Consider the following 20,120-nt stretch of genomic DNA (forward strand, 5'->3'; position numbering starts at 1 on the left):
ACTTTGATTAACGCAGTTGCTGTACTATGGTGCTTTCGAAAGCCTGACTGATATTTGTCGTGGATGTTATGAGTTTTGAGGTAATCCGTCAGCTGTTCACGGACGATGTATTCTAGGGCTTTAGATATTGCAGGTAGTATGCTGATTGGCCTGTAGTCACCTGGCGACTTAGGGTTGTCAGTCTTGGGTATAGGTTGAATTAAACTTTGCTTCCACTCAGTAGGATATGTACTACTGACAAGAGACAGGTTGGAGATGACTATGATAACTGGAGTAATAGTGTCTACGACGTTCTTAATCATGCCAATGCTCACTCCATCGTTTCCTACTGCCTCGGAAGAGATTCTCATAATTGCCTTGTGTACCGTACCAGTAGTGACATGTTTTAGGAAAAACTTGTCTCTCGAGAGATTGATATCTTGGGGCTGGTAATTTGTCGCTGCGTGGCAGTTTACAGCTGTTGAGAAGAAATCGTTTAATTCTTCTGCAGACGCTTGATAAACAGCGTCAGATCTTCGCTTCCCTATACCGAAACTGCGCAGCTTTTTCCACAGTGGAGCAGGTTTTGATATGCCGCATACGACAGAGCGGGCATGTCTGATTTTGGCATTCCTCACACTTTGCTTGGTTCTATTTCAGAGTTTCCTATAAGCTTCGTACACCTCGGGAGTTGGGTTACGCTTGAAGGCCCTATGTGCAGCATCACGTTTATTCATTAACTGGCGTAATGCAGTGGTGAGCCACGGAGCGGGAGCTCTCTTTACCTTGACAGTGCGTTGAGGAGCATGTTTATCATACAGTGCAATAATTTTGCGACATAATTCCCGAATTTTTCCGTCTAAAGTCGGTTCATTGCTTATATCATGCCAAGGGACGTCTGAGAAATCCTTTTGAAGAGCGTCATGGTTAACATTTTTTAGGTTTCTGTAGGTTACCAGGTGAGATTTTTCTTTGGTAGTATGCACTGAGCAATTTAAGAATATCATGTCATGAGCGGAGAGTCCTGGAGCGGATGTCTGATTGGCGCGAATTATTTTATCTGGTCGCTTTGTTGCTATTATATCTATGAGTTTATGGATGTGTGGCGTGCGATGACTTGGGACCAGCGGTGATTCCCCTTCTGCAGAGGGAGATTTTAACTGCAAGTCGATGTTTGTATCGCCCATAATGATTTTGTGTTCATACAGTGTCACAAGCGAGGACAGGGCAGACTGAAAGGAGGACATAGCACCGACGTTTGGAGGTTTATAGATTACTCCAATTAGCAGTTTCTGATTTGATGTATTTATTTCGAAAAACAAGAACTCTGCTTCTCCTTCGCCCTTTGCATCCGATGTGCATAGTATAGTAGGTCTCAGATCAAAGCGAACACAGGCACCCACACCACCCCCGCTTCGTGTTTCACGATCTGCCCTTAGGAGAGAGTAACCAGTGATTCGGATAGCGTCGGAAGAAATATTTGGTTTCAACCAAGTTTCAGAGACGGGGATAATATGGAACAGCGATTGGCAGAACAGGTCACAGCACTCGTCGAAGTGAGCCGTTAGCGACTGAGCGTTCGCGTGGGCCACAAAGAGCCCGCCGCCGGAACCGGTCCGTCCCATTGTGGCCGCCTGTAGGACCGAGCGCGCTCCGTCTACCTGCTGGCCGGAAGAGGGACAAAAGCTGGATTTCGCGGGGAAAGACATATTTACAGGTGTGTCCAAGGTCGTGACTGACTCAAGCGTCTGTGGGCTAAAGGTGAAAGACAAGCATATTGAAACGTAATTAAAACTCTCATAAGAGAAATTCAAGATAAATTAGAGTGGTCTTATACATGACGGAAATAAACATAATCTGAAAAAATTATCAGAGAATATCACAATAACGTAGATCGGGATAATACATCCACACATGCAGAATTATCTGAAAACTTTATGTGAGAATTTCAAGATAAATTAAATTGGGGATATTTATCATTTGATCAAGAATTATCTGAAGACTTTATGAGAGAAGTTGAAGATAAATTAGATTGGGATAATATACATCTACATCTACACCGATACTCTGCAAATCACACTTAAGTGCCTGGCAGAGGGTTCATCATACCACCTTAACAAAATTCTCTATTATTAAAGTCTCTCACAGTGTGCAGAAAAACAAACACCTCTGTCTTTCTGTGTGAGCTCTGATTTCCCTTATGTTATTATGATGATCATTTCTCCCTTGGCAGACCAGCGTCAACGAAATATTTTCATATTTGGAGGAGAAAGTTGGTGATCTAATTTTCATGACAAGATTCCGCCACAACGAAAAACGCCTTTGTTCTAATAGTGTCCACCCTGAGGCCTGTTTTGGGATAATACAAAACGTGCTGCTCTTCTTTGAACTTTCTCGATGTACTCTGTTAAATCTTATCTGATAAGGATCCCAGATCATACAGCAGTACTTTGAAACAGGATGGAAGGTGTAGTGTAGGCAGTCTCTTTCGTAGATCTGTTACATTTCTAAGTGTTCTGCCAATAAAATGCAGATTTGATTCGCTACCCCACAACATTTTCTGTGTGTTCTTGCAAATTTAAGTTGTTCATAATTGTAATTCCCAGCGATTTTGTTGAATTTGCGGCCTTTAAATTTGACTGATTTATCACATTACCAAATTTAAATGAATTCCTCTTAGTACTTGTGTGAATGACCTCACACTTTACATTATTTGGGGTCAACTGCCAATTTTCGCACCTCACATGTATCTTTTCTAAATCGTTTTGCTATTTGTTTTGATCCTCTGATGACTTTACTAAACGATAAACGACCATCTGCAAACAGCCTAAGACAGGTGCTCAGATTGTCTCCTAAATTTTTTATACACATAAGGAACAGTAGAGGGCCTATGATACTGCCTTGGGGAACGCCAGAAATCAGTCATGTTGTACTCGATCAGTTTGCATCACCTCTCTGCCAGGAAATCTCGAATGCAGTCACATAACTGAGAAGATATTCCATAATCGCGCAATTTCACAAGAAGCTGCTTGTGTGAGACAGTGCCAAAAGTGTCCTGGAAATCTAGAAATAAAGAATCAATTTGAAATCCTTGTCAGTAGCACTGAACACGTTGTGTGAGTAAAGAGCTAGTTGTGTTTCACAAGAATTATATTTATCAAATCTGTGTTGAGTGTGTGTCAATAGACTGTCCTCTTCAAGGTAATTCATAACGTTCAAACACAATACATGTTCCAAATCCTGCTGAATATCGATGTTAATGATATGGGTCTGTGATTTAGTGGATTACTCCTACTGCTTTCTTGAATATTGTTGTGACCTGTGCAACTTTCCAGTCTTTGTGTACAGATCTTTCATCTAGCGAGTGGTTGTATACGATTTTCAATTACAGAGCTATTGCATCAGCATACTCTGAAAGGAAACTAACTGGTATAGAGTCTGGACCATTAGACTTGCTTTTATTAAGTGATTTAAGTTCGTTCATTACTGCGAGGATATCTGCTTCTAAGTTATTCATGTTGGCAGCTGTTCTTGATCTGAATTCTGGAATATTTATTTCGTCTTCTTTGGTGAAGGAATTTCGGAAGGCTGTGTTCAGTAACTCTGCTTTATGACAGTATATATCATATAATCAAAAATAATCTCAAAATTTTATGAGACAGTTTCTGGATAAATTAAATTTAGATGCCATATCACACACAAAAATTGTTTGAAGATTTTATAATAGAATTTAGAGATAAAGTTAACAGGAAAATTCTTATAAGTTGTCAAGAATTATCTAAATTATTCATAAAAACAATAATAAAACCTTATGAAATATTATCTACTACAGAAGAGGATTGTTCTACACTCCTGGAAATGGAAAAAAGAACACATTGACACCGGTGTGTCAGACCCACCATACTTGCTCCGGACACTGCGAGAGGGCTGTACAAGCAATGATCACACGCACGGCACAGCGGACACACTAGGAACCGCGGTGTTGGATGTCGAATGGCGCTAGCTGCGCAGCATTTGTGCACCGCCGCCGTCAGTGTCAGCCAGTTTGCCGTGGCATACGGAGCTCCATCGCAGTCTTTAACACTGGTAGCATGCCGCGACAGCGTGGACGTGAACCGTATGTGCAGTTGACGGACTTTGAGCGAGGGTGTATAGTGGGCATGCGGGAGGCCGGGTGGACGTACCGCCGAATTGCTCAACACGTGGGGCGTGAGGTCTCCACAGTACATCGATGTTGTCGCCAGTGGTCGGCGGAAGGTGCACGTGCCCGTCGACCTGGGACCGGACCGCAGCGACGCACGGATGCACGCCAAGACCATAGGATCCTACGCAGTGCCGTAGGGGACCGCACCGCCACTTCCCAGCAAATTAGGGACACTGTTGCTCCTGGGGTATCGGCGAGGACCATTCGCAACCGTCTCCATAAGCTGGGCTACGGTCCCGCACACCGTTAGGCCGTCTTCCGCTCACGCCCCAACATCGTGCAGCCCGCCTCCAGTGGTGTCGCGGCAGGTGTGAATGGAGGGACGAATGGAGACGTGTCGTCTTCAGCGATGAGAGTCACTTCTGCCTTGGTGCCAATGATGGTCGTATGCGTGTTTGGCGCCGTGCAGGTGAGCGCCACAATCAGGACTGCATACGACCGAGGCACACAGGGCCAACACCCGGCATCATGGTGTGGGGAGTGATCTCCTACACTGGCCGTACACCACTGGTGATCGTCGAGGGGACACTGAATAGAGCACGGTACATTCAAACCGTCATCGAACCCATCGTTCTACCATTCCTAGACCGGCAAGGGAACTTGCTGTTCCAACAGGACAATGCACGTCCGCATGTATCCCGTGCCACCCAACGTGCTCTAGAAGGTGTAAGTCAACTACCCTGGCCAGCAAGATCTCCGGATCTGTCCCCCATTGAGCATGTTTGGGACTGGATGAAGCGTCGTCTCACGCGGTCTGCACGTCCAGCGCGAACGCTGGTCCAACTGAGGCGCCAGGTGGAAATGGCATGGCAAGCCGTTCCACAGGACTACATCCAGCATCTCTACGATCGTCTCCATGGGAGAATAGCAGCCTGCATTGCTGTGAAAGGTGGATATACACTGTACTAGTGCCGACATTGTGCATGCTGTGTTGCCTGTGTCTATGTGCCTGTGGTTCTGTCAGTGTGATCATGTGATGTATCTGACCCCAGGAATGTGTCAATAAAGTTTCCCCTTCCTGGGACAATGAATTCACGGTGTTCTTATTTCAATTTCCAGGAGTGTATATGCTACAGTGATTAAGATTATCAGTTTGTAAAGACTAAATGTAATCATATTCTTCCTAAAGAATGCATTAATAAATGGTTAACAGATCCAGATCATTCTATTTGTCTGATCCATAGAAACAAAAAATTATATCTGATGAAGATTACTTATATCATTAATCAATTTTTGTTGTCTATAGTTATCCAAAATATTGAAATAAATGTGCCAATAAATAATTAATAAACTTCCTTTCATTCTTTGGTATAAATTTACTGAATTAGGACTATAATTGAGTCTCAACATTTCTTCAGAGTGTGGATGTCTATCTTAGATCCAATGCAACTGCCTTTTTAGTTTTTTTGTTGTTCTCTAATGACATAATGATTATTTTCGAAGTTTTTATCACATAATTTTTAAAGGACAAAAGTTGGTCTTAAATTCTGATCGTATGTTTGAGGAACAAGATGAGGTTATAGTGCATCTATTTCTCTGCTTCTTTCTTGAAGTATTTCTAAAGCATTATCTGTTATTCCATTTAAATTTTTATACAGTCATCCTTAATTTTGTTTATGTTTCCCAAGTGAGTTATTTGACCTTTAATTTTATATTCTCCATGTTTACGAATTGATGGTACAACTTCTTCATAAATCCAGTCTTGAAAATTGTCTGCAAAAGGTATCTTGGATCTCATCATGAAAGAATACAGAGTATGCTGATTATTAATTGTGATATTTTTCGTATATATTTAGGTAGCGTCATTTTACTGCTACTGAAATATGCTTATCTTTTACAATATATTTCCTTAACATGGAGTTTTACAGCGTCTCAAAAACAAGCATATCCTACAAGATCAGCAACATGATTTGCATAAAATTGTGGCTTATTCTTTTTATCAATAATCATAAACACTTCCTTATTATTATATGTAAGCTTGTTGTTGATGAGACTTAAGACTGACTCCTCATTTTACTGCTACTGAAATATGCTTATCTTTTACAATATATTTCCTTAACATGGAGTTTTACAGCGTCTCAAAAACGAGCATATCCTACAAGATCAGCAACATGATTTGCATAAAATTGTGGTTTATTCTTTTTATCAATAATCACAAACACTTGCTTATTATTATATGTAAGCTTCTTGTTGATGAGACTTAAGACTGACTCCACTTAATAAAAGTTATTTTATTATGTGTTTCTTTACTAATGAAAATTTTTGTGTACAAATCAGATTCATCAACAAATAGAGTGGAGTTTTCATTTGCTTTCAACACCTCCAGTCTTGAGCAGTCTAGATTAAACTTAAAATATTTGAAGTCTATATGAATGAAGTCACTTCTATCATTCTTGTTTACGAAAATAGTACTTGCAGGTGAATAGAGTAAAGCAATGAAATATTTGAATCATTATGGTTACTTATATATTCAGGAGGAGCCAAAACTTACTCAAGTGAGTGATGTCGTATTTAGTGAAGCAGTAATTTGAGGACACACAGTCTTGAAATAAATGGTGAGTTAAGTGAAAAAACTTTAAATTTTATGAATAAGCATCGCTGTGGTGTAAAAGATATAAATACTGACTATAGAACTAGTAGGTATGAACAGAATAATAAAAATATAAAATGATATTATAAAAGTGCAACTAAAAAGTTATTACAAGTAACAAGAGCAGCATTTAATTTCTTGCAAAAGTATATTGAGATTCAGATTGAGCATGATGATGATAATCTGGATATTTTAATTACAAATAAAATATGTGTATACCATTATGAAATATATGGTCACTGCTGTCTAAAGGATCTGGATGGAAATGGTAATGCATTAGGTCACATGCTTTTTCCAACTATGATTAATTATCCTCTGGAAACACATATGGATGACAAAGAGTTGTGATACTTGGAGAGTTTTGGGAATACAACAAAAGAGAAAACAAATATATTTGAAGTTTTGATTCATGAATTTGGTCATACATTATGTTTAGAACACACAGAGGTTGATGGAGCAATGATGTGTTTATACTATAATGGTTCACATTTAGAATTATTTCTTGGAGATATCTATGCTGTTTGAAGCTTGTATGATGAAAAAGTATTGGTACCAACACAGTCATCTACACCAAAATGAAATCCAGTTGTCTCCTTTGAACCATTTGAATCCTGATGTGAAATTAAGAAGTTCGATCACTTATTACTTGTGAATGGAATTTTATATATTTTTACCACAAGTGGGTGTGGATAGGTAGTGATAGGAAATCACAACTAATGGTAATTAGTTAACATTTTTACTGCAAGACTTAAAACAAAGAGATGGAATGTATCAAAGACCAGGCAGTGAAATTGTTATATTTTTTGACAGCATGATATATATGATAAGTTTGTGTGCATTACAATTAATATCATGATATCCTAAGCCAATATCTAGTATGGGATTACGTCAAGATTTTAAGTTGAATGTTGTTGTAAGCACATATACAGGAAAAACATCTTTATTCTTTAATGAAGTTTTCCAAACAGCGATAGAAGACTAGGACTTTATATAGAAAAGACAAAGCATTATAAGTAGAGAATTTAGGTACATTAATGGATTATTGCATTTTTTTGAGGATGACATTTTCTATAGATATAATAAATTCACAAAAAATTAGTTCGAGCTGGTACAGCTGACTTATGTTTATTTGCTATTAATTGCAATAAACCACCAGGATTACCTTTCAAGATAATAAATATATTAAAAATACATTGCAAAAACTAGAGAATTTACTTTTTCCTAGTAAAAATTTTTCTATATATGGCAGCCAACCAATTTCAACTGTGTAAATACAGCAAAACTGAGAAGTCAATATCATTACTTTACAAAAACACACAGAAGATGATTCTAGGACAATGTGTAGGCAATGTATAAATGAACATCATATAAGAGTATACAATAGTAAACGAATTCCTTGTTTGTGTGGAAAATATGTACCATAAATTACTATAAAAATCACTTACAACGAAATCCAAGTGAAGAACATTTGAAGATATTGTTATCAATGAAAGCTGATAAACGCCAGACTGAGAGTGATAACACATAAAAAATGTGTTTATTGTCAAGAGATTAAAGAAATAGAATGTTTTTCCTCAACTCCATCATGTAAAAACAAACATACAAGCAGAAGTCAGAAATGTACTCGAGATTATATAAAAAATAAGAAAGCCCTATTTAAAATTTCTTAATAACTTTTATTGTTGAATAAGAGACTAAAACATAGCAATTCACGATTGCCCAACATCATGATTATTGAAGAAGTGATAATTTAACTGGATACAGTAAATTAAATAAAGCTGATCTGATTGTATTCATTCATAGACATTGGTGTGGAAATCTTTGGAAACAATTACCTTATTATAAAATTGGAATTGATGATGAAATTTTTGAAAATAATGGAGCTAAACCACTAAAAGGTATATTTCCTTCTTCTAATAATGTATTTGAGAAATAAAGAAAAAATGAACAATTACATATTATGTCATTGATAAAGCATTTGTTAACAGATTACAAACTATACATTTTGAGAACAATCTAAACTTGCTTGACCCAATCTTCTTCTTGAATGCATCTAAGCAAAAAATCATGAAAATTTGTAAATATTATCAAAAAATACATCATTAGTTGAAATTTAATTTTAAATTTTTATGACTACAGGATGCAGACAAATAGAAATATTACAAAAATTTTATTTCAGACATAAAACTATAAAATCACTAGAGAGACAGAGAGTTAAATTAAAAAATTAAGAATGGTAAACACAATGTTTTATCACAAATGGCTAATTTACAAGCTCATTGTTCTGGCTGATCAGTAAACAGAATAATCAGAGTAATCAGAATAATTAGGAATTAACAGATGTTACATTAAGAGGCTCATCTTGTACTGACTTCTGAGAAACAATAAAACATAAGAAAGCATGTATTAGTATAAAAAAAATATAAAACGTTTTCTGTAGGCTATTAAACCTGCACTATGTCGTTTAAATAAAAATGCGAATAGAGCTATAAAATGCAGAAATGTTGGTCTTGATCTTGATCAGAAACTTGAAAATTATGAATTCCCTGTAGTGGTTGATTATATTCGAAAATTTTAAAATAAAATTAATTTGTCTATTAATGTTGGACTTGATTTTCTCCTGGCATATACAATTTTCAAACAACTTATGGCAACTCAGCCAGGTAATATTTTCAGCAACTGCCGATATTTCGGCAGGAGTGCACCCTGCCATTTTCAAGGCACAAACTGCAACGTACAAGTGATGTACAGGTAAATTTAAAACCTCGGTTCAATTTAAATTTGTCTCTACATTTCCTGCCCATTGTAGTTTGTGCCTTAAAAATGGCTGGGTGTACTCTCACCGAAATATTTGCAGTCACTGTAAACATTACTTGGCTGAATCCCCATAAACTGTTTGAAAATTGTCTATTACTGTTTATTCATTTGATGAAAACTATCAAGTATATCCATTAAAAACAACGAAATCTAAAAGGGAGACTTATGTAAATCTCCTTCATTTTAATAATGGAACCAATTCAAGTGATTGTTATGTAAAAAATTTATCTAATCTTGTTTTCAGTCAAATTACAAAAAATGATGCAGTAAAATATTTTTGTAATATGTGTTTCCTCCACTTCAATAGAAAAAATTTTGTCACACTTAAACTACTTAGTTAACAAAACATTAAAAGTTGAATTGGCAAAGAAAGATGATTGCATAAGTTTTAAAAATTCTCAACATATACAGAATATTCCAGTAGCTATTTATGGTGATTTTGACAGTTTGCTGTTGAGGTCAATCGAAAAAATTCTCATACAGTGTAATATCAAAGACAGGACCCAAGTGATTTCTGTTATTATATTAAACATATAAATGGACACTATAAAGACCCAGTTGTTTATGGTGGACTAAATTGTCATAAAAAATTTATTGATTGTGTGAAAGAGAAGTTGAAGTAATTTGAAGAATTAATTCTAAAATTGAAGAAGTGGGACCATTAACATCTGAAGAATAATCAAGACATGTAAGATCAAGAATTTGTTCATTATCTAGAAGTCACTATTCATAAACAAACAAAAAAGTTCCTCATCATCATCATTTGACTATAAAATATATAAATCCACTATGTTATCATCGAAATTTATAATTAAAACACCCTAATTTTGTAACTATTTATCTACATAATTTATCTGGATATGATTTGCATTTGCTTGTGAGAGAACTTAGTTATGATAAAAAAGATATAGATTGGTTTTTGCAGAAGCTCTGGTAAATCTAGTACTCCAGAAAGGTGTCTATCCCTATGATTACAGGAATAGTTTGAAGAAACACAGTTATCATCGAGACAACAATTTTTCAATAAACTGAATGACTGTAACATAAGTGATAAATATTATACATACACACAATTAGTTTCAGAAAAACTGATATCAAAAACCTTGGTGAATATCATGACTTATATCTTAAAACTGATGTTTTGTTATTGGCTGTTATATCTGAAAAGTTTAGAAAAACTTGTATAAACGCTTATGATTTAGATGCATCTTGGTATTTTACTTCACCTGTTTCTCTTTTAGGGGATGCTAAAATGGCCAGACAACCACTTGAATCATTACATGGTTATGACATGAGTTTAATCATTGAAAAAGGAGCAAGAGGGTTTATGTTCCAATGTTCTACAAAAAATGAGAAAACAAATAATAAATATATGAAGGATTATGATGTAAAAAAGATGTCGAATTATTTAGCATATTTAACGCAAATAATTTATATGGCTGACCTATGAGTCAATATTTACCATGTAGAAGGTTTGAATGGGATGATTCAAATCCATTTAATTCAAAAAGAGTGAAATTTCTAACACATCTTCACTTGCATACCTATTTGAATTATATCTTAAATATACAAAAAATTTACATGATTTACATAAAGATTTACCACTTGCTTCAGAAAATAAAATTGTGCCTTAAATTAAAGAAAGCAAGGTATTGACTACTTTGGAAGACAAGCATTATTATATAGTTCACTATAGAAAACTTAAGGAGTATCTGCCTCTAGGAATAAAGATAACAAAAATACACAAAGTTTTAAAATTTAAACAATCTGATTGGTTAAAGAAAAATACAGACTTCAACATAGAAATGAGTACTATAACAAGGAATGATTTTTAAAAGATTTCTAGAAATTGATGAATAATACAGTATTTGGAAAAAAGATGGAAAATATAACAAACAGAAAAGATATAAAATTAGTTTCAGATGGAGATAAATGTGATAAAGTTGTAGCAATGTCAAACTTTAATGGGAGAACAACACTTGCTGAAAATTTTGCTGCTATCAATATGAATAAAATAAAAACTGTGATTAATAAGCCAGTTTATGCTGGAATGTGTATACCTTGATTTATCTAAAGAGCTCATGTATGACTTTCACTACAGAGTTATGAAACCAAAACATGGTGAGAAAACTGAGTTGTGCTATGAAGATACAGACTGAAGATTTCTATGACGACATGTAATCGATGATTGATAAATTTTATACTAGTGACTATGCAAGAGATAATATATATAATATTCCCCAAGTAAATAAAGAGGATTTAGGAAAAATGAAAGATGAATGTAATGGAAAAATAATGGAAGAATTTTGTGGCTTGAGAGAAAGATGTATACTCATAAAGTTGGTAACGTTATAGAGAATAAAAACGAAAGGTGTCAAAATACGTGTTGGTAAAACTAAAATAAGCTTAGAAAATTATAAAGAGAACTCCTCCACAATAGCAAACAGCACATAACTATGAAGTTAATAAGAAGCATTAAGCATGAAATTTAATCATTTGAGGTAAATAAAAAGGTACTGAGCCCATATGATGACTAAATATTTACTTTGGATAATACAATAATTACACTGCCACATGGGCATTACAAATTATTATCAACAATATAAAAATAATAAATATGATAATAATAAAAAATTTATCTGTATAAATCGATGCTTTACTCAAGAAGCTAAACGATGCCACCAATACTAAATTGTTTAAAAAGATTAGTGAGATAAAAGTAAATGTTTTAGATAACATTACTGCTTATGAATATTTGAAGACTAGACAAGGAGAGTATATGTTTGAAACTGGATATGGAATTTAAAATTATTTTACCAGACAGATATTTGAAAATAATTAGTGGTTGGGCTTTTCAATTTTTTGAAGATGGTTACATTAAATTTAGATAAAAGGGAATGAAGAAACTCAAAAATAATGATAATAAATTTCATGACCTAGAATTTCTAGTCTGAAAATTTTTATTAATATTTAAATTTTTTTCAAAACCTTTTTTCAATTCATGAGAATCTCATGGGGGATGTTGATACACCAAAATGAATTAATAATATAGTGCTGGAATCGATGTAAAGTGCTTCTTTTTTACCTTTGGCTTAATTCTAGGTAAACGTGAATAATTTTATTTTTCCGATTAGGTACAACTGCCCACACTGACTATGGTGACATATTTCAGTCATCTAGTCGCTGTATGCACTTGTCCAGCGAAAATGAGCCAGAAATTAGGAATCGGAAAGGAGATAGAACTAGTAGTAGGAGATAGAACTAGTGGCTCGGAGAGCCACCAAGCCAAGTGAGCCTGAACCTATAAATTCTATCCACTTCCTCCATTGTGGTTGTACCTACAGTAAGGCTATCTGTATCGCTGAAGCCCTCAAGCTACGCCACCAATGGCCAGGTCCATGTTTCATTGGAGAGAGATGTCTTCATAAGATTCCTAATTTCACTTATTTCGAGGTACTTAGGCGAGATGTACATTGGCGTCGGTGGATTCGTTCTGCAGTCAACTGCTAAACCCTGTTCCCTATTTTTTCTCAATAGTGTTTCGCGAAAAGAACATATGCTTCCCTCCAGGCATCCCATTTGAGTTTAGGAAGCATCTCTATAACACTCGTGTGTCGATAGAACCTACCAGTAACAAATCTAGAAGCACAGCTCTCGATTGCTTCAATGTCTTCCTTTAATGTAACCTGGTGCAGATCCCAAACGGTCGAACGGTGCTCAAGAATAGGTCGCAGAAGTGTTCTAGATGCGGTTTCCCTCGTTGATGAGCTGCACTTTCGTAAAACTTTCGAAATAAACTGAAGTCGGCTATTCGCCTTCCCTACTACTATCCTAACGTGCTCGTGCCGTTTCATATCGCATTGCAAAACAACGCCTTAATATTTAATCGCCGTGACTGTGTCAAGCAGTACACTTTTAATACTGTATTTGAACATTACAGGATCGTTTTTCCTAGTCATCTGCATTAACTTACACTTTGCTACATTTAGAGCAAGCTGCCATTTATTACACCAAATATAAATTCTGTCCATGCCAGCCCTCTGTCGTCAACTGTCACTCAACGACTATAGTTTCCTGTGTTCTGCAGCGTCATCAGCAAACAAGCACAGACTGAAACTTCCTGGCAGATTAAAACTGTGTGCCCGACCGAGACTCGAACTCGGGACCTTTGCCTTTCGCAGGCAAGTTTGATTGACTAATTAATTACATCGATTAATTAATTAACCCCTCCCCCTCTGGGAAATCCCCCAGCCCTCCACTCCCCTCTCCCCACCTGAACACTGGCGACTCTATGCTAGAGAGGAAGCATGACATGACAGAAAATTCAATTACATAGCAGAGGGTATATTGTTTATTTATAAAATTCCATTCGCAGGGGGTTGGATGTCATCATTCTCTCATGCAGGTCTTGTAAAACACATCGAAAAGAAGTAACTAAATCGATCGCTTTTTTTATTCCAATTGTGCAAGGAATACTGTCTGTAAAAACTCATCGTATGTAATTACACTGTTAAAAGTCTTTCGATCATGAAACACATGTCGTCCACCATCTGCTGGTCTGCACCACGAGCCAGTGTCCAAGAGACTGCACTATACCCACTGCGGACTCTGCGACAGTTGTCATGTCAGCAGCTGCACAGATAGCCACCTCATGCGACAGCCAGACTGGAAGTTGCACTATTCCCCCAAACAAAAGCTTCAGGTGACTGCAGCCCTTTGATATTTGATACCTGGGAAACCCCCAAGCCTTATACTGCGCGGGGTACCAGTGCACACGAGAACTACTTTCAAGGCAAATGCCTGACTGGAAATCTATCCATAAATACTGCTGAAGTCAATAAATTGATTTATTAATTAATTTCTGGTCCTGTGATCGTGATGTAAGGGATATAAGGCGGGCACAGTAGCTCACAGGTCTGAATCGCAGTCTGTCTCTGGAAGAAGAAGAACCATGAAGCGTCGCCAGCAGCAGTAGAGATCCTCATCTGCCTCTCCACTGCAGAAGAAGTGTAAAAGTAAGTATTTACTATATGTCGTTGCTACTATTACTTCATGTAGCGACTGCTCTTCCCCCTCGTCTTTATCAAGTTACCTTTCGTTGTTCAACTCCATGTTATCGTCTGTGGATGCCTATTGTCTCTTCTTTATTCAGAAACATCCAGCGTGTCTGGACCAGCAGCAGCTATCATCGACTCGTCAGGACATGCAGCGAACACTACCAGTAGTCTATAAGGACCAGTGTCGTGGGAGCCTGTAGCGCACCTGACCAGCAAGTTGCAGCAGAACAGCGAACTGCTATTATGGATGTGGCTCATTCATTTAGACACCCATAAAGTCACCAACTCTCAGAAAACTGTGCTGGGTGTCCTACACCACACAGTGTGGGTCAGTATTCGTTTCTGACATATGCACCATCCCAGAACGTTCCAGTGTTACTGCAAGGGCAGAGTGTTGATGTGGTGGATGGGAAGCTGCCAATTCCTCCCAGTGCTCTACTGCTTTTCATTTCAACTCATAATTTAACAGCTAGAGGTTCAGAGCGCTTAAATATTGGTATAGAAGCATTAGTGGACAGTGAGTCGCAAGTTGTGTTAGAGATTGAAAATGTATCAAGAAGTTTTAAAGTGGTTTACAGTGTTGGGAGTTGGAATAGGATGAACTGTGTCATGCAGAAAACTACATCAACCAACAGATGACCTCCGAGTATTCTCCATCTCCGTACACATACTGTGTTGGTCTGACACTATCTATAACATTATTGTATTACAGCGTGACACTCATGGTGTGATCTGGAGGTAGATCCATTTATTTGCAACACTCCTCCAATACAAATTTGTTCGGCCAATAGGTATTTGATATTGTGCTGGAAAGACTGAACCGTGGGTTGCCATGTGTTCAAATTGTGTATAAAGATATTGTGAACTATTTCTGTATGTATAGTGTGCATGTAGATGATTTAGAACAGTGCACCAACATGGTGTCAAAAAGAAGAACTAAAGGAACACCCATCAGTTTGAGAGAAATACATGCTGAATTTACTGCATACAAGAAACAATTTGGGAAATACTGTAAAAAATGAGTCAGTTGATTCTGTTGATACTGATGTGATGCAGCCTAGGTATCATTGCTGAAATGTAAACAAATCTATATAATCGCAAATCTTTGTTGTTTTTCTTATTTAACCACCCCATCATTCTATAATGTAACGTGTAGCCATTGTACCTCAGTTGGTAAGACGATTGCACTATAGTGGCTACATATACTGTTATTGTTACAAGTGTTCATTTTCTATAAAAGCCCACTGCACACTAAAACCTGTCATAGCCAGTATCATGGCCAGGTGGGTGAAGCATCAGGACTTCCTTGTAAGTGACTGATCCTGTGATGGTGCATGACAAAACTGGAAGAAGAAAAAGAACAATGGGGTGCTCCTAATGATAACATAAGAGCAAAATTGTAGGTTCATCCAACTGTGGCAAGACAAATATTATCATGTCACTACTAACACACCAGGAATGGAGTCCGCTTTGAGCATGTATGTGTATTTGCAAAAACAGTCTTTCAACCAAAGTACCAGCAACTGCAAAAGATACTGCAGGGTGTAGATGGTTTAACATACACAGCTTTCAGTCAAACCAGTCAAATTACTCCACCAAAATAGTAAAGTCAAACACAATGTTCATATTTGATGATGTCGCGGTGGAAAACCAAGATCAAATTCTACAATATTTCTGTTTTGGTCGTCATGAGTATTGACGTATATTATTTGGTTCATATTACAGTGATGGTGCATGACAAACAGTTGGTGAGGGATAACTGAAATCTCATTATAGCTTTCATATGAGACAATTTGACTCTAAAACAGATTTATCAGGCGCATGTATGAACTGACATGTCATTCAATGATTTTGTAAAGATATGTGCAGACTTTCTGTGGTGTATATATATATATATATATATATATATATATATACCACAGAAAGTTTTACATCCCCTCAGTTCCGAAAGTTCCGGAACCTGTACAGAAAATTGGAATACAGATCAACACAAAACACAAACATCATTTCCACCCTTCTTTATCGCTCATGAAAACCACACATTGCATATTGTACCATCATACAGCGAGACCTTCAGAGGTGGTGGGCAAGATTGCTGTACACACCAGAACCTCTGATGCCCAGTAGCACATCCTCTTGCATTGATGCATGCCTGTATTCGTTGTGGCATACTATCCACAAGTTCATCAAGGCACTCTTGGTCCAGATTATCCCACTCCTCAATGGCGAATTGGTGTAGGTCCCACAGAGTGGTTGGTGGGTAATGTTGTCCATAAACAGCCCTTTTCAATCTATCCCACGCATGTTCGATAGGGTTCATGTCTAGAGAACATGCTGGCCACTCTATTTGAGCCATGTCGTTATCCTGAAGGAAGTCATTCACAATATGTGCACTATGGGGGCGCGAATTGTCGTGTATGAAGACGAATGCCTCGCCAATATTCTGCCAATAGGCTGCACTATCCGTCGGAGGATGGCATTCACGTATCGTACAGCCGTTATGGCGCCTTCCATGACCACCAGCGGCGTACATTGGCCCCACATAATGCCACCCCAAAGCAGCAGGGAACCTCCACCTTGCTGCACTCGTTGGACAGTGTGTCTAAGGCGTTCAGTCTCACCGGGTTGCCTCCAAACAAGTGTCTGACGATTGTCTAGTTGAAGACATATGCGACACTCATCAGTGAAGTGAACATGATGCCAATCCTGAGCGGTCCATTCGGCATGTGGCTGTACACATCTATACCGCGCTGCATGGTGTTGTGGTTGCGTTCGGGACGCCCTTCGACGTCTACCAACGACGCTCATGTCAGGAACTTGAACGAAATTGCGCGTGCCAATCGAAGACGGACTGTCCGAGGGATTGCAGAAGAGCCACGGATGTGCGGGTGTACTCACACTGCTCAAACTCTTACGGGACTTAGCAGATTGACTGCCACGAGTAATGAGTATAGTGGGCAGGGGCACTACAAATGTAGTGTTTGGACCGTAAGTTGGAACTGTGGGTCTCAAGTGGAGCATGCCAGAGATAAGTCCCAGCAGTCGTACTATCCTCTGTATCCTCGATGACTCAGTTGGATAGAGCGTCTGCCATGTAAGCAGGAGATCCTGGGTTCGAGTTCCGGTCGGGGCACACATTTTCAACTGTCCCCGTTGATATTTATCAACACCTGTAAGCAGCTATTGGTCTGGATTTGATTGTACTTTCATTCTTCGAGAGCTGCAAGATTACCAATAGTATCTGTTCTTTCGGACATGTCCGAAAGAACAGATACAATCTTCATATATAATTTACAGAATGGCTGACACAAAATCTGCTATACAGTTACCTATTGATTAGTAGTATGGATTTCAAAGCAGATCAGTATCATGATTTCAATCCAAGTGATGATTGTTGGCAGCAGATCACTGAGGAACATGACAAAGTAAATTACGAACCTGTTTATGCCATGGAGAGAAGTAAAAATTAAAGGAAATGGCTGTGAGAAAAGATAGTCATAGGAGAAAGCAGAAGTGACGCGAGAAGAAATAAACAGTGTATAAACGAAATACAGACACATTAATAAGCCGTTACTATTAGACGGTCGGCACAGCACTGGTGATGGTATTGACATCCAGCATAAAAGAGTCAGCAGTCAGCCTCCTCAGTATATACAGGGTGGTCCATTGATCGTGACCGGGCCAAATATCTCACGAAATAAGCATCAAACGAAAAAAGTACAAAGAACGAAACTTGTCTAGCTTGAAGGGGGAAACCAGATGGCGCTATGGTTGGCCCGCTAGATGGCCATAGGTCAAACGGATATCAACTACGTTTTTTTAATATAGGATCCCCCTTTTTATTACATGTTCGTGTAGTACGCAAAGAATTATGAATGCTTTAGTTGGACCACTTTTTTCGCTTTGTGACAGATTGCGCTGTAATAGTCAAACGTATAACTACGTGGTATTACGTAACATTCCGCCAGAGCGGACTGTATTTGCTTCGTGATACATTACCTGTGTTAAAATGGACCGTTTACAAATTGCGGAAAAGGTCGATATCGTGTTGATGTATGGCTTATTGTGACCAAAATACCCAATGGGCGTGTGCTATGTATGCTGCTCGGTATTCTGGACGACATCATCCAGCCCTTTTCAATCTATCAACGCATGTTCGATAGGGTTCATGTCTAGAGAACATGCTGGCCACTCTATTTGAGCGATGTTGTTATCCTGAAGGAAGTCATTCACAACATGTGCACTATGGGTGCCGAATTGTCGTCCATGAATACGACTGCCTCGCCAATATTCTGCCGATAGGTGGCACTATCCGTCGGAGGATGGCATTCACGTATCGTACAGCCGTTATGCCGCCTTCCATGACCACCAGCGGCGTACATCGGCCCCACATAATGCCACCCCAAAGCAGCAGGGAACCTCCACCTTGCTGCACTCGCTTCACAGCTAGATGCCTGAGATCTCTGAAAATACTCTTACATTCCACGTACTCATCTTCCAGACGTCCCATCAATACTCCCAGATCCAACACTCGTCATATTGAATTTTCTCAAATTTCCATACAATGTCGAAAGGTTTCCTCTACTACTTCAGTTTAACATTATGTGTAAAGGATTTATTTGTTAGACTTTTGCATAAATGCCTTAACTTGAAAGCTATGTCAATTCTGCCTGGCCCCATGATTGTCATTCAAAAATATACTAAAATCAATAAATTAAATTCATATAATAAAATAATGAAAGGTTTGTCTATTCTTACAGAAAGCATGTTCCGACTTAAATTTGAATTTTATATAACAAATTATTTATCCATTGAACATTTTAGATAATTACAAGAACAAAGCAATTCACTTCTTTAAACAAATCTTAACGCATTTGATCTTTACACAGCATGAAATTTGCATTAGATTCCACAATTTAAATTAAATTAATCTGACTTTCTTATTAACAATGTAAAATTTAACGCATCTGACTTTGTATTTAAATTTATCGTTAACGCATCTGACTTTTTTACTAAAACTATCGTCTCCTACAGAATGGTATCTCTCATTACCACAAATGCCCACTTTTTGAGCGGATGAAAAGGATATTCCACAACTGCAGCCATTAATCAACATGCACACACAATTATTGCACCAACAAATGCACAGGAGAAACGTAAGGATCGAGCCGTTAGCAGTTCCTATATTCACCATTCAGCAACTATCTCTACTCGAAATTATCATACCGAAAACCAAAATTATCACATTAAAATTTCGTGCCTATCTGATAACTCACTTTAAAAGCCACTGCTGCCTACTCCTCACAACTTCACCCACTGAAATATGAAAACCCTTCCAAAATTACACGTACAAAATACACACTCTCAAGTTGAACTACTTACTTTGTTGGAGCCAAAGTTCATGGCTACATTATCTGTTTACTAATCTCTTTCCCCGCTTTGCAATATTAATTATTCAGAAAAGTTCCCCAAG

This window comes from Schistocerca americana, chromosome X (assembly GCF_021461395.2).
Source record: "Schistocerca americana isolate TAMUIC-IGC-003095 chromosome X, iqSchAmer2.1, whole genome shotgun sequence".
NCBI lineage: Eukaryota > Metazoa > Arthropoda > Insecta > Orthoptera > Acrididae > Schistocerca > Schistocerca americana.